Source organism: Petaurus breviceps, unplaced genomic scaffold (genome assembly GCF_028583685.1).
Source record: "Petaurus breviceps papuanus isolate PSGF00001 unplaced genomic scaffold, PetGlider_PUasm1.0 115, whole genome shotgun sequence".
NCBI classification, from domain to species: Eukaryota; Metazoa; Chordata; class Mammalia; order Diprotodontia; family Petauridae; genus Petaurus; species Petaurus breviceps.
This window is the reverse complement of record NW_027185612.1, coordinates 7,341,777-7,347,579: the sequence shown is the minus strand read 5'-3', so window position 1 is coordinate 7,347,579 and position 5,803 is coordinate 7,341,777.

The following is a 5,803-nucleotide window of genomic DNA, read 5'->3' as shown; positions in this document are numbered from 1 at the left end:
GTCATAACATATTAAGTGTCCAGTTCTGTGTTGTGGTTTGAAGGGTGACCTGAAGGCCCCTCGGTTCCCAAATCTTCATTCTTTCTTTGAACATATTTTGACTGATTTAGCCTACATAACCTATGTCCCCAAAACTGAGGTTCAGTCAATCAATTAATGAGCCTGCATTTATTAAGTACCTACAAGGTTTGAGGTTCTGTGCTCAGTTTGATTTAGAAGAAAGACAACAATAAAGTCTTTGCCCTTAATGAGCTTACATTCTGTCTGGGGAAACAACACCTAAACATACAAGAAAATTCAAAATGTATATACAGAGGAATTACAAAGTAATTTTTAGGAGATAAGACACAGCCTTAAGAGTGAGAATCAGCAAAGGCTCCATGTTAGGAAGTAACAAATGAGTTAATCTTTGAAAGAAGCTAGGGATTCCAAGAGATGGAGATGACTAGAAAGTGTATTCCAAGCATGGAGGTCAGCCTATGAAAAGGCATGGAGTGGGGAGAATTTTGTATCAGAGGAACAGGAAGTAGGCTAGTTTGTCTGGACTTAAGAATCCATGAAGGGGAAGAAAAACCTGCTGAAGTAGGCTACAGCTAGATCAATCAGTCAGTCAACTGAGCAATCAGTAAACATTTATTAAGTGCATACTATGGACCCAGTACTGTGTTAAGCACAAAAAGAGGCAAAAAAACCAGTCCCTGCTCTCAAGGAGCTTCCAGTCTAATGGGGCAAAAAACATGCAAAATATATACAAATAAAGCTATATAGAGAATAAATAGGAGATAATGAATAGAGGGAAGGCACTGGACTTAAGAGGGGTTGGGGAAGTCTTCTATAGGAGGTGTGATTTTAGTTGGGCCTTAAAGGAAGCCAGAGAGGTCAGTAGTTGAAGTGGAGGAAGGAGAGCTTTCGGGGCATGGAGACAGCCAGAGATAATGCCTAGAGCTGAGAGATAAAGTACCTTGTTTGTGGGACAGCTAGCCAGCCAGTGTTTCTGAATCAAAGAGTATGTGTTCAGGAGTAAGGAATAAAAAGATTGGAAAGGTAGGAGGGGGCTAGATTATCAAGGGCTTTGAATACCAAGCAGAGCATTTTGTATTTGCTTCAGGAGACAATAAAAAGTCCCTGGAGGTTATTGAGTAGGAGTGGGGAAGAGGGGAAGGAGGTAATTGAAATGATCAGACCTGCGCTTTAGGAAAATCACTTCAGTGGCTGAATGTAGGATGGATTGGAGTGGGGAAAGACTTGAGGCAGTACTCACAAGCATGGGTCTGCATTAGAGTGGTAGCAGTGTCAGGAGAGAAGTCAAGTGTATTTGAGAGATGTTGCAACAGTGAAACAGCTCACAATGGAAACTAGGAGTGAAGAATCCAGGATACTCCTAGGTTGTGACTGGGTGGGTGGTTGTTGCCCTTTGGAGTCATAGGGAAGGTGGGAGTGGGGTGGAATTCGGTGAAAAGATAACGAATTCAGTTTTGGACATATTAAATTTAAGATGTCTATTGGACATCCAGTTTGAGATGCCTGAAAAGCAGTTGGAAGTGAAAGACTGGTCAGGATAGATAGGGGCAGGAAAGGTAAGTTTGAGAATCATCAACAGAGAGACAGTAATTAAGTCCACGGCAGCAGATCTGAGATCACCAAGTGAAGTATTATAGAGGAGAAGGAGCCCAGGACAGAAGCCTGAGGGACCCCTATGGCCAGAGAGTGTCATCTGGAAGAGGATCCAGGAAAGGAGACAAAGAGCAGTCAGATATATAGGAGAACCAGGAGAGAGTAATGTCCTGAAAACCTGGAGAGAAAACAGAATCAAGGAGGAGAGAGTGGTCTGTTAACAGTCTCAAAGGCTAAAGAGAAGTCAAGGAGAATGAAGATCAGGGGGAAAAAAAGCCATTGAATTTGAAAACTAAAAGTCATTAGGAACTTTTTAGAGAGCAGTTTTGGTAAGGTGGCAAGCTGGATCATAAGAGACAGAGGAAAGGGAAGGCACCTATCTGTAGATGGACTTTTTGAGGATTTTAACTACAAAAGCAGGAGAGATAAAGGAAGACAATTACCAGGGATGAAAGGATCTAGTGAGGGTTTTTTCTGAATGGGGATGGCCAGGGTACCTAGTCTTTTTTGTTTGTTTATTTGTTTTTTGTAGGCAATAGGAAATGAGCCAATAGAAAGGGAGAGATCGAAAACAAGTGAAAGGGTGGGGTGGGGGTGGGTGGGAGGGCAGTCTGTTGGAGGAGATAGGTTTTACAAGTAGAGGGTTAGAAGCATTTTACAAGTAGAGAGTTAGTCTTGGGAAGGAGTTAAGACCCCTTTATCATGTGAAACCGGGATGAAGGGAGAGTGGGTAGAAGAAGAAACCTGATGAGGAAAAGGAGAAAAGAGGGAGTTCATGGCAAATTGCCTATATTTTACAGGAAAAAATTGAGGCCAAGATTTTAGCTGAGAGAATGGGAGAGATGGACCTGTGGGAGGTTTGAAAAGTGTAGAGAAAGCTTGGAAGAGTCTTTGTGGAGAGTGGGATAGCGAACTGATGAGGGGTATAGTAGAACCGCCCATCAGCAGTGAAGGCTCAGTTGAGGTTGTGTGACATACATTTGAGCTGGACCCAGACAGAATCAGTGTGATTTTGTTCAGCAGTACCCGTGTAGGAGTTGAAGGCTATGAATGACGGGAGGGATCTTAAGCCGAGGTATGACTGCTGATATCTTCGTATGGCTGAGGAGGGGTGGAAGAGTAGTTCACCAAATGGATATATAAGCTGATATCCCCTAGTATGCCAGCAGGAGATGGGAAGGAGAGAAAAGTTGTAAAGTTGTGAGCCAGATGGTAAAGGGCTATACATTTTTTTTTTAAGTTCGTATTTTATCCTAAAGAAACCGCTTGAGCTTTCTGGGCAGGGGAGTGACATGGTTAGGGCTGTGCTTTACGAATATCTCTTTGGCAGTTTTGTAGACAATGGAATTGAAAGAAAAGTGTCTAGAGACAAGTTTGGAGGCTGCTTTGAGAGTTCAGGTGAAAGGTGATGAGGGCTTGAACTGAGGTGGTAATCATGTGGGTCAAGAGAAAAAGGATCCCAGGAAGGGGAAGATTGTGGGGGACAGTGTGAGGTTATTGCCAGGCAGTCTGCCAGAGAAGAGGATTTGACATTGGCAAGGGGAGGTGACATCTCTTTATCAGAGATCGTAGTCAAGGAGAAAAGTGAGGATGATTTCAAGGGATTGTAGAAAAGAGATGAAGAATATAAAGATGAGATATAGAATAGGGGAGAAGAGGGAAGTCATGGTGAATGGTTTCTATCTTTTCAGTAAAATATGAGGAGAGGTACTTTACTGAGAGTAAATGTGGAGGCAGGGGAGGGAAGATGCAGGGTGATGTAGGAGGGAAAGAGAAAAGAAGTTATTAGGTTTACATAAACCAGCTCCAAACTTAGAGACTTCTTACAAAACTTTCACTTCTTGTGCCTTAACTTGTGGCTTCTAGGAGCACCAGAATTCCACTTGCTTCCTTTCTCCACTCCCATCCCCCACTCAGGATTTACTCAAGGAAGTTAGCTCATATCTCCTTCTCTACAACAAAGATAAGGGGCCTTTGGTTCCCAAGTAAATACTCAATCTAACAAAGCATCTAGTATAAAGTAGGCTTTATTTAAACTAACAAAAAACACAAAGGAGGTAGCCCTTTTCCCTCTGCCCTTCCCTATCACTAAGCTCATAAATTATCAGGATAACCCTCCTTTCTTTTCCCATGAGCCCCACTTCCTAAGGGACCTTTACTGTGGTGTTATACTTGTACCTCCCTTGGGTTGAGAACTGCCCTCTCTCCCCTAAAGGTGAAAGCACCAAGTATTTACCAGGGAGTCAAGCAACTTATTTGTCCAGAAAGTCCCACTTCTCAGGAACCTGGAAGGAAATAAGCATTAATTAAGCATCTGCTATGTGCCAGGCATTGTGCTAAGACCTGGGGATACAAAGAGATAAAAGACAGTCCTGACCCTCAAGGAGCTCACAGTCTAATGGGGGAGATAACATGGAAAAAAGTAAATGCAAAGTCAGCTCTATACAGGATAAATAAAAAAATAGTGAAGAGAAAGAAGACACTTCTAGCACCTTCTTGTTCTAGGCACATTGTAGGTGTTTAGCTGGAGTAGAGGGATGGGGGACAATAAGAGAAAATGCCCCGAGCTGAGGGATGGAGCATGGTCTTGTTCATGGAAACAGAAAAGAGGCCAATGCCATTGGAACGAAGACTAATGTGTTGGGGAGGAAGATGTGATTAGGCTGGAAAGGTAGGAGGGGACTAGGTTATGAAGGGCTTTGAATACTGAGCAGAGCATTTTGTGTTTGCTCCTGGAGGCAATGGGATGCCACTGAAGTTTATTGAGTGGGGGGTGCCATGGTCAGACTTGTACTTTAGGAAAGTCACTTTGGTGGCTGAATGGAGGATGGAGTGGAGAGGGGAGAGACTTGAGGCAGGCAGACCCACCAGCAGGCTATTGCCCAGGTGTGAGGTGAGGAGGGTTTGCACTATAGAGGGGGTAAGAGGGCATGTAAGACAGACATGTCCCAATTCATAATTTTGGAAAGGCCAGCTTTGTGTGTAAATATCAATGTAGAGCCACTTCCTACCTTTATATTGTGGTTATTATTAGAGTCAAAGTTAATATTACACTTTACATTTGTTCTATCTTTTCATGAAATTTATCTTATCTTATATGTAATGTTATTATCTTTTGAAATGATCACAGTAGGAACAAATATTTGTTTATGTATTAGGGAGATTGGTGGTAGGAAAAATGCAGACTTTATTTCACAGATTAATGGTTAACAATTTCTTAAAAAGTTAATGCTCTCGAATTTCCATTGTTTTCCCTTTACATGTTTAAAGTCTTTGGCTTAGACCTGTCCTGACTCTTGAAATTCCCTGTACTTTAGTATTCCTACTCTGTTTGGGAGTTCTTATCCTAAAGAATGTAATTTGTTTAATTACTCTTTCCTCATAAATCATTGCTTTGTAACTATGGATTACCCAACCTTTCTTCCACTTGTTCTCTTGAAATAGATCTCATATTTTTTATTTTCATTGCTGCCATTGTAGCCCAAACCTTCTTTACATTTTGCCTGGACTACTGTAGTAGCATCCTAACTGGTCTCTCTGCTTCCAGTTGCTTGTTCCTCAAATATATCCTTCACTAAGGTGTATTCCAGACTTCTCTACTATGTCCCAGAAACTTCTTTTTTTTTTTTTTAAAGCAATCGGGGTTAAGTAACTTGCTCAAGGTTACACGGCCAGTTATTTCTGGGTGTGGTGCTGAGTATCTGAGCCCAGATTTGATCCAGGTCATCCCGACACTGAAGCCGGTGCTCTTACTCGCTGTGCTACCTGGCCACCCCATCCCAGAAACTTCTTGGTCCAGAAAGGTCATTGCAGCTCTAGGATTCACACTTCCCAAGTATTCCTTCAAGGCTGAGATGACTCCTCCTAGAACCTCCATTTAAGAAAGGCATCCAGGGAACAGAAACAACATCCAATTTGGGGTCCAAGGCTCTGAATTCAAATCCCAGACCTGTTATTTATTATGTGACTTCTCTGGGCCTGTTTGCTCATCTGTGAAATGAGGGAATTAGATGTCAGCTAACTAACTTCCCTTTCAGTTCTTAAGATCTAGATTTGGGGGTTACACAGTGATTGACAGAGAATGTTACTGTGCCTAGAACCACAGCCCTCTTTCTTTCTGTGTTCTTTGTCCTTTGGGCTCTAGATAGCCTGGATTTCTTTCTATTTTGTTGTGTTCTGATATGGTAGG